The sequence below is a fragment of the Limulus polyphemus genome, unplaced genomic scaffold, assembly GCF_000517525.1.
Source record: "Limulus polyphemus unplaced genomic scaffold, Limulus_polyphemus-2.1.2 Scaffold1302, whole genome shotgun sequence".
In the NCBI taxonomy this organism is placed as follows: domain Eukaryota; kingdom Metazoa; phylum Arthropoda; class Merostomata; order Xiphosura; family Limulidae; genus Limulus; species Limulus polyphemus.
The window spans coordinates 201,502-212,962 of record NW_013666912.1 but is presented as its reverse complement, the minus strand read 5'-3'; positions in this window follow the sequence as shown (position 1 = coordinate 212,962).

The window sequence follows — 11,461 nt, the reverse complement described above, 5'->3', positions numbered from 1 at the left end:
CAAACCAATGTATACATATGAAACATATTATAAAATGAGATGATTAGGGATAGCTTTTTCTCCATATGGTGACACATCCATGGATCTCAATTCTCGAGCTTCACAGCTCACTTGTATTTGATGAAAATATCATTAGGTCCAGGATTTATATTTCATTTATATATAAGAACATTTAGAATTACCTTTAGTCCCTTTTTTACAAAAATTTTACAAAATTGCCGTGCTTCATCTCTGTATTTAACAATAGTGAACATAAAACATCTAACAGAGACCAAAAGTTTTGAAAAGGATGTAGATAGGTGTGAACTTATAATATATATATCACATGAGAAAAATCAAACTTGGCCATAAAATCAAACTTGGTCATCTATGATAGTGATGTTGTGCCTCTCTGAAAGTTTTAGACACTGTACAATTAATGTCTTGGGAACACTCTGATAATCATATCAGTCCCCAGATGTTCAGCGGTAAGTCTGTGGGCTTATATCACTAAATATTGGGTTTCATCACTCTAGATGGGCATAGTACAGATAGCCTGTTATGTAGCTTTGTGCTTAACAATAAACAAACAAACAAATAATCCAACCAATCATTTGACATTAATAATAAAATTAGATGAAGTAGATTTTGTCCCTAATCACCCTCTTTTATGGTAATACAGCACAACATGCTGAATATTGGAGGTTACTGCCTACCCTGTCTGATAGCATTTCTATGTATCTAGTAGTAGAAGATTTCAGTGCCACATATCTACCTGAGATGTCAATAAAAACAATAATAGCAAATAGTTATATTCTGCTTTCCACAGTATAGCCACCAAACTCATATCGCTAAACTCGGCTGAATCAACAAAAATCACTGAGCTCCAAGTGACAGAAACCCTTGTATAGACTTAGCTTTTGCTAACCCAACTTTGAGTATCAATTCTACCACGAATATAGGGGATAATGCCACCAATGATAATTTCATGTGTGAAGCCTGTATAAAGTGTTACGTATTACAATTTATTCCCGACGAGCATCCAATTTATTACGTAACGTATTATAATTTCAAATAGACTGAAACTGAGTTAAAAGATAATTTAGATTTAGAAATTAAATAAATGTCTATATATATTCAATTTATAATACATTCCAATAAGATTGAAACACATAGTCTTTTATTACAAATATATTTTAATATACAAACAATAACACAATAACACAATAACGGTTATTACAAATAATGATCTATGTAGAAAAGTTTTACAAACTTGCAAACAATATTTCGTCCCTTAACTTCCTTGATATCTTATCGAAGGTTCACACTGAGCGAATTAATTTTGAGTTGATGTAGATACAATTTACTTAACAGGGAGCTAGCTAGCTCTGTGTTCTTTGCTGACCACACGCTGAGCAATCCACCGCTGAAGTTATATAATGTTTTCGTAAAAGTACTAATGTCCGATGTGAATCCACTGAAGTTAAATGATTTGTTATATTCAAAATCTATAAATGTTCCTGGTCAAATATCTTAAGTTCCCCGATTAATAAGCGTTATAACAATCACATTTATAGCTTCCGAAGTTTATAACACACCAACTATAGCATCTTTTGGCACATCGCGTTCGCTGTCTTTATAGGTGTGAGGATAGTTTCTCGAAATTTCAGTTTACGTAACAATATCAATAATACACCAGTGTTTACGTACACACATATATTCTTACATTCGAGAATTTTCTACAATTTTAGTGAATAGGCGGGAATTTCGTAGTATAAATTATGTACATTTCTAAATATAAGTTTAATTTAAACAAACATCGATATTAAACTAGATGTAGGACAGTAAATCTGTCACACATCCCTCCTTAGAGAATTAAAAATTTGTGTTAGATAATTTCTAACAAATATATTGTATATATATGTATATATATGCATTGGCAACAATACGTTAAATATAATACATTATCAAAGAATTATACAACTTCAATAATCATGACAGTATATAACATAATCAATACAAATAACCTTATGATCACAAAATTACATAGCACGTGAAAGTGCATCAGCGCAAATGTTATCAACTCCTTTGACATGGATTATGTTCAAATCATACTCTTGTAATGATAACCTTCAATTCAACAGGCCCCCAGTGGCACAGCGGTATGTCTGCGGACTTACAACGCTAGAAATGTGGTTTCGATACCCGTGGTGGGCAGAGCACAGATAGCCCATTGTGTAGCTTTGTGCATAACTACAAATAAATAAACAAATTTAACAGTCTTCTGCTTTTGCCCTTCGTTCAGTTTAAAAACGTGAACAGGTTATAGTCAGTGTAAATGACAATAGGTTGTTGTGATGCAGATACACATACATTGAAATGTTCTAAAGCTAACACTAAAGCCAATGTTTCTTTTTCCACAATAGAATAATTCTTTTGGTGACAAAGATTTACCAGTGATCTCAGAGATGACTTTTCAAAATGGTGTCAAATCAGGATACGGAACAATATGTTTGTTTGCAACACTCCTGACCGAAATTAATTTATATCTAATAAATATACTTTGCTTTAAAAAAAAATAAAAAGTTATTTAATTTATGTGTCTTGTTTGAGTACCACGAACATAAGAATAGTATTCAATAGATAATGATTTTCACAGGGATGTTTTGTCGTTGCTTTTGTACTCCACACCTAACAAAGCTTGTCATAGAAGAAAATTGCCATATCTTTTGAACATATATAATATGCCACTAAAACATTTTTAGGACCAAAAAGAATGTCCAAAGACACTATAAGAAATCCAAGATCTGTGATTTGTCTCTAAGTCTTCTAAACTTCACACTAAAATCCTTTGTTCTTCTTTGCAGGAGCTACATTTTCTCACGAAACCACAAATTTTCTATCTCACTGCTTTATTCACCTTAACCTGATGCTTAATAATCTGTTGTATTTAATGCTGTCCAAACTTTTTCTCTAGTTATTTTCAAATCTGTTGTTTATTAGTAGTTGTTTTAAACCTTTTATGACCTCACATCATGTGTGTGTAAAAAAAGGTGCCCGGCATGCGCAGGTGGTTAGGGAGCTCGACTCGCAATCTGTGGGTCGCGGGTTCGAATCCCCGTCCCACCAAACATGTTCGCCCTTTCAGCCGTGGGGGCGTTATAATGCGACGGTCAATCCCACTATTCGTTGGTAAAAGAGTAGCCCAAGAGTTGGCGGTGGGTGGTGATGACTAGCTGCCTTTCCTCTAGTCTTACACTGCTAAATTAGGAACGGCTAGCGCAGATAGCCATCGTATAGCTTTGCGCGATATTCAAAACAAACAAACAAACAATAGACAAAAGCTCGTAACAATAAATCTTCAGATAGAGAAGGGAAAATCACGAGAGAAATGAGACTTAATTAATTTTATTGTCAATGGATGAAAATGTCTTTGTAAATAAATATCTCTCCTTTTGGATAAGCAGAAAATCCTAAAAAAATCGATAAATGTATCGTTTGCAGACGAGATTCCAAGTAGCTGTGCAGAAATGAACAGCTTTTACATTTTTCTTTGCGAATTAAGCTAAATAAATACCAATTTTAAAATATTTTGCATTAGAAAATTCTTCAACCAGAGTTCTAATTATTATTTTTCTTATCTTTTAAAATTTAATATACAAGTATGGACCGACACTTGATAGGTACTGAATGGCTGAAATGTGATTAATATTAAACATAAAAACAAACGGTACTTAAAAAACAGCAAACCTACCTGAGTTGCAAGATGAAGAGGTGAAGACAGTGTGATGCCCAAGACTGGTCATGAACCAGTGACAAAAATTATTGAAGCGTAAAAAGGAAACTAATTTATGTTAATTAAATTTTTTAAAAACATAGTACTAAACTAGAGAAAATTTTAAATAATTTCGCTTTGGCCCTAGTGACATCTAGTGATGAAAAGTATCCTTAAATATGCTAAAAACAGAGTGTTCATTACTTGCGGAATTTTGGTAAGACAATATTAATGATATCATTAGAACAAACTGCAACATTTGGAAAATTGGCCTTCCTTTTCGTAAGTGATTAAATAAATTGTATTTATGGAAATGCACAGTTAATAACTGTATCAACTTAAGTAAAGTAGTCAATTAAATTAAGAACGTCAAATGAATTTAAGCCACGAGGAAACATAAAGCTTAAACCTAACTCCTTCGTCGATTTTTAATTGAGAACTCACAAGTAAATTTAAAATAAAGTAAAGTACATATAGTGGCTAATCATACGGTGTTTCAATTTAACTATTAAAATATTTTACTAAATGTTTTAAGGGTTGTTTTATATGGTTTTTGTTAAGGTATAATATTTAAGTAAATCATCCATTGTTGTTATTGTAAACCTCAAGATTTGTTTTATACCAATTAGTCGTACGGTTATCACAATTTAGAAAGTTCTGTGACGTTTTACAGTATGAGTATGATAGAACAAGATAGCTAAATCTAACATTCAGTCATATTTATAAATATGTATTGTGATGTTATAGGTAGAAAACTAATTTTCGCTCTTACTGGTTGGCCAAAGTATTTACGTGTTTGGATATCTTAATGAAGTTTGATTGGTTCAAGGAATAAGCGTTTCTAGCTAAGTAAGAAAAAAATGTGGCTTTTTGTACCGTAACGATTTTTTTTAGATCGCTTTAGATGAGATGGCAGTTCTGAAGGACCAGGATGTGTCTATGGATCGCAGAAGGCTTTGGGTCTGAAAGTTGACATTTAAGTCTTTTAAAGTTAACTGAAAATCGTTGGTGAAGGCAGAGCTATGACTTACTCTTTTTTGGATCAATTTTCAACGTTCAGAATTTGAATCTGCAAAGTAGAATACCAATTAATCTTTTTTTGTAAGGGAGATTAGTTAGGGTAAGCATGTAACATATTAGGCTACGTGATATTAACATCAGACTTTGTGGAATCGTTAAGAGTTTCCCTTGAGCTTATAATTTATGTGAAGTGTTTGGAGTAATTTAATAAATGTTTCTTGATTTTGTGAACATTCGTCTTTGTTTATATTTTATGACTGATTATTTTTTCATTAGAAAAACACTGAACACAAAAGGTTTTATTTTATAAATTACATGAAATATTTTGTTAGATAATGCACAACTAACATGACAAAATACATCTACTTGAAATTAGCTTTTATTTTCATTTCGTCGTTTTTTGACTTTCGATCTTGATGAGCATGGGATTTGGCTTATCGGGTTGATGGTGGTATTCTGATTGGGAATACTATACTATCTACAGCAATACCACACAAATAACTTTATAAGAACTGTCATAAGGTAGTCGAAAACCAGCCGGAAGAACTCAGATGCAAAGTATTTTAATGGCCAGGTGGTTAGGGCGTTCGACTCGCAATCTGAGGGTCCAGAGTTCGAATCCCTGTCTCACCAAACATGTTCGCTCTTTCAGCCGTGGGGGCGTTATAATGTAACGGTCAATTCCACTATTCGTCAGTAAAAGAGTAGCCCAAGAGTTGGCGGTGGGTGGTGATGACTAGCTGCCTTCCCTATGGTCTTTCATTGCTAAATTAGAGACGGCTAATGCAGGTAGCCCTCGTGTGGACTTGCACGAAATTCAACCAAACCAAATGCTCATAAAGTAAACAGTAGATAATGAATGACTGTATGGTGCTTATAAAGTAAACAGTAGATAATGAATGACTGTATGGTGCTTATAAAGTAAACAGTGGATAATGAATGACTGTATGGTGCTTATAAAGTAAACATTAGATAATGAATGACTGTATGGTGCTTATAAAGTAAACAGTGGATAATGAATGATTATATGGTGCTTATAAAGTAAACAGTAGATAATGAATGACTGTGTGGTGCTTATAAAGTAAACAGTAGATAATGAATGGCTGTATGGGGCTTATAAAGTAAACCGTAGATAATGAATGACTGTATGGTGCTTATAAAGTAAATAGTGGATAATGAATGACTGTATGGTGTTTATAAAGTAAACATTAGATAATGAATGACTGTATGGTGTTTATAAAGTAAACATTAGATAATGAATGACTGTATGGTGTTTATAAAGTAAACAGTGGATAATGAATGACTGTATGGTGTTTATAAAGTAAACATTAGATAATGAATGACTGTATGTGATGAAGAGTTATGAATCGTATTCGTTATTTTCTTCTTCCAACATTGCAGGCTGCTTGAGTTGGTTTTAAGATGTGGGGAATGTTCTTTAGGTAGGGATTACGTCCTTTGAATAATGAGTAACACTTAAAGCGTGTCTGATTACCATGGCAGATCGTATACATTTTTTAATGCATACCCACCCTAATGGACAAGTTCTCTCCCAAGAATATAATGCTACACTCACACTGTTCCGTGTTTGTTAGAAGGACTTTACAAAAACTTGAATGTTGTATTCACCCTGTAATCCCTGTCGATGTATATGTCAGACTGTATGTTGAAAGAGGATTCTAATAGAATACTAAATGACTGTACAATTGATTGTAGTCTGTGTTCGATTCCATGAAACTAGGAGATAAAGTCAACAACAAACAATAGTACTTTTAAATATAAAAAGATTGACGATCGATATAAGATCCTAGTTTGCAGAAAAATCTACAAAATCTACTTATGAAAACTAAAGATTCTAGTTGTTTGTTTGTTTTAGAGCAAAGTTACACTAGGCTATCTGCTGTGTTCACCATGTGGAATTGATCTCCGGATTTTAGCGTTGTAAGTTCTTAAACTTACTGTTGTAACAACTTTGTTTCTAAAAGTTTCAATGTTAGTTCAAACAAAGCATGTATGAATTGAGCCTAAAATGTTCCATACTGACAAGAAAAACGTAGAAAGTAAATGAAGAGATTTTTAAGGTTGACATGTATTTATTCGTACATAGAAGAACTTGTGCGTTTTTAAGGGCGGATACATGTATTAGAACTTATAATGTTCATATAATACAATAAAACACAATGACAACCAAAGGTGTAAAATGAAAAGTTTTTTCAAAATATTTTAAATTATCTCCGATTGAATAAATTTATATTCTTAATTTTTATTATGTGCAAAATGAAATCAAAGAACAAGGAATACGTTGAATGACACAATTTCTTTGAAAAGTACGGGCCTATTTTGTTTTGATTTTGTAAGCGACTGTTTATTGCATATATGCGTAAACTCAGTCAGAGTAATTTATATACATAATCTGTATAAAGATATTTCGTCACGTACGTATAACAACTATTTACCCATTTTCACCAACTCAGCAGTTAAACATTTTAAGTATTGGGGAATTAAAATTTTCAAGCTGAACATTATCTTATGCGCAGAGAATAAATAACTAGTTCAGAAACCGCTCGAGTTCAGGTATAATCGTCGCAAATTTTGAGCTGTTGATAAGAGGGAAGGCAGCCAGCCAGAGCACCTAACGCGACAATTCAAGCGAATAACGGAATTTACTGTCCATTTATAATGGGTGCACATCTAAAGGTATGGAACATTTTTGGCGGCAATCGCGTCTCGAACCGTGGACCCTTTGATTAACAACTCGATATAACTATACTAGGCTATGCTTGGAAGCAATCTTACGATTGTCAACTGCTACAATAATATCGATAAAAATAGCCTAACCATATAAGATTTCAACTAGTGCCATAACATTTACTGTACAGAAATATGATATTTAAAAAAAAAAACATTATAATGCATCAAAATAATCAATTATGAATTCAATATATTTTGCGTTATTGATTTTCAATGAGTGATTTTCCAGTAGCTCGTGTTGAAGTTGTATCCCAGTAAAATATCATCATCATGTGCCGTCTTCTTTAGGAAGATTAGCTGTAACAATCCTCCACTTCTGTTTGTTTTATGTTTTTCTCACTAGGCCTTTATATTTTGTTATCTCAGTCCACTTTTTAATATTTGTTATCCACTATGTTCTTGGTCTTCCCCTGTATCTTTTCCTGCTCCCCCCCCTCCCAGTGGCACAGCGGTATGTCTGCGGACTTACAACGCTAAAATCTGGGTTTTGATATCCGTGGTGGGCAGAGCGCAGATAGCCCATTGTGTAGCTTTGTGCTTAGTTACAAACAAACAAACAAAGTATCTTTTCCGTTCTATTTGACCCTCCAGTAGGACTCGATGGATGTTGTCTCGTCTCATCTTCTTGATGGTTGGTACAACATATCTGTTCACATTCACCATACTGAGAACTTCTTCATTTGTGTCTATCCAGGATATTTTCATCATCTTTCTGTACACCCACATCTCAAACGCTTCCAGTTTGTTAATCAATGCTTGTTTCAAGGTCCATGTTTCACAACCACATAACATAGTTGACCATGTATAGCACTTTATTATTCACTTCCTTGTTTTTACTCTTAGTAAAATATATCACACTTCAAACAAATGAAGGTCAAAAATCTTGAGTCTCTAGATTAAATAATTAATTTTACAGAGTTTCAAGGGGCATGTTGAGAAGATTGATACTATTTAACATGTGCCTGTGAGTTAAAATTGCCCACTTCCTTTCCGAAAAGTTTTTGAAAAACAGGATCACGTTGATCTCTGTTGAAATTTTAATTGTTCATTATATGACTGTATATACAAAAATGCCGTATCAGAATGCATTACTTTTAGTTGTTACTAGATGGCACTAGGGTATTTGTTTCAACAGATATCGATGTTTTTAATTTGTCACTTAACTTTATATTTCTTAACGTTCAAAAACCAGCGAGCAATATCTTTAGGTCATAAAACATAATTTCCGTTCATCTTTTTAAAACTGATATCGAGAAATAACTTTTAATCTGTAAAACCAAACATGTCTTACAGATAAATTAGGAAGTTAAACATCTAGTATAATCAATAAAAGATGAAACTTTCCTAGAGCTTGAGTGCATTCCTAATGCTTTAAACTTCTATAGAGGTTGAGTATATTATATTCAAACGAGTTTGGAGCTTCGCTACGTCGTTACAGTCCATGTCGCTACGTCTAGTCATGCTCTATTAAACGAATGTGCATCTTGACAATAGCTCGTAAGGCTGCCATTTCCAAAGCGCTCCACTCCTCCATACTAGCTTTTCATATTCAATCTAGTGTACGAGAACGAAGATTTCACTACCTGTTTCAACAGTCTGGTCGAACAGAAACCTACAGGCACTGCGCAGGACGACGTTATATGTTTTTTATTGAATAGCATGAATTTAATCTCCAGCTACTTGAGGTGTGCAACAGTTGAGCAAATATGCTGTGGAAGGACTAGTGTACACCTGATTTGATTCGTGTCGTTTTTCCACATGAAGATCCTTCTTAAATATATCGTGTACTGTTTCCTGGGGCACATGGACGGCTTGTGCCACTCACATTTGTGTTCAAGGATTCTCAACTGCTACAATATGCCTCACTCGTTTACCACGGCATGTGTGCAACATGTTGCATGTTTTTTCCATGATTGTCCTCGTCTTCAAGTTTTGTCACATTCCTTTGTTTTCCAATGCCATTATGTAATAGTTTTGGAAATTATAATCCACTAAACTCAATATGTTTTTATGATCTGAGTAAATGAATACCTTGCATCTGAAAGGGGTGTTATATACTCTTTCCTAAACGATCTATTTTCGGAGACATCACATCACCTACCCAAATGTAGTTCTGAAAGATTCTGTTCCACCGCGACTTAATATCGGCTGTGATTGCCACGTGACTTACTGATTTGCTTATTCAAAACAATTTGAACATAACCTTCTCAGCCCTCCGTATAACGACGTAACAAGAACATATTTCATGGAAATTCTAATATGGTAGCTCTTTAAGAGATGTTTACATTAGTTGTCTTAAAACCATATTTATTTATTTTTTACTGGTGACAGGATTAAGCTTCACAAAAGGAATTGAATCTTTTGTTACCAGAATATATTACATTGTCAGGAGAGACTTCGGTCAGTTCAAATCAGATTGAAGTTGTACCTGCAGGTTAAAACCACAAGATCATATAAGATTAGAATATGACGGTTGGAAAGAGCAAGTCATTAAATCAAACAGACATTGATGTACTAATTCACGGACAAGATCTTAAATTAAATGTTACGAGAATAAAAAGTTTAAAGTTATATTTCTCATCCCCCAGTGGCTCAGCACTAGATTTGAATAGTTATAAAGCTACAGTCACGGAGGATACAATGCAGGTGGGCCATCTGGCAGCAGTGAGCTAAGAAAGCAATGTACAGTTAGTCTTTTTTAAAGGAAATTTTGTTCTGGTGAAAAAAAAAAGCTTAGGTCATAAATTTTCCCACAAAGACTGAGGCCTGTCTGGTTTAAAAACTTCTTTGTTTAAATTATTAGATCCACAGAAACAAAGACAGAAATTATCAGTTTACTGTACCCTTAACATTCTACTCGTTTTTCTTCTTGTTATGTTTCGGGTTTCAGTTTTCCTTTCAACAAACTGATACTTGTATTTGAAAATTTTGATTATAACTAACGTCATAAGATCCTAATAAACTGGTTCAGAGAGGATAATCTACTGACATATTACTAGTCTTGTGGAGAGACCGGTTAAGTCATTTTATTGGCTCTTTCAACTGAAAATGTAAACATCTGGAAAGTGAGATTTGTCGGTGTTACGAAAAAGTCTTCCAAAAATACTTGTTTTACTTAACTAATTCCCCTGTATCAGCTTAAGCAACAAATATTGATGGTTTCAAGTTGTATTTCAAACATTGTTTGTGCACTAACATTTTATTGTTAATTTTTAAATAGTTTCTTGTGACAAGTTTTGTAAAAAGAATAATCGTGTATAACAGGTAACCTACTTGGTGAAATGTACGAATCTTATAATTTATTTGTGTATATAGGTTAGAATTTAACTATAAGTAAATAGAGTTAAAAATTATAGAGAGAATCAAAATCAGAAGATAATTCAGAGTAATATATGTATGTCGTTTTTCTGTTTAGAGTTGAAGTCATTGATCGTGGGAAATCGTCTTGTGCGACTCAGTATAATTCTAATCTAGACTAAGCTTGGTTACACCCGTAAGTATTTTAAATATAAAAATAATCGTTAAAGTCCTGAGATAGATGGAAATTCATCAGGTTGTTCTATTGGTTGATCAAACATTCGTGACCTTGCAGTTTAATTATTATTTTTATCTGTAATAGATGTCGTTTTATTTCTGGAAAAGTTATCTATCATTCTCAAAATAATTAAGCTGGAAGCCTATTATATAGCAAGTTGTGAAGTCTTATAAAAATTGAGAGTATTTCGAAGAATCTGTAAGCAACGGCATAAGGATAGTAGTCACAGAGATAACGATTATTTACTCTAAATTCAAAATAGGTTTGTGCAAGTCACCGTGTACTATCCCAGAGAAGGTTTGTGCAAGTCACCGTGTACTATCCTAGGGAAGGTTTGTGCAAGTCACCGTGTACTATCCTACAGAAGAACATCCACATCTTAAATTCGGATTAAAATAATG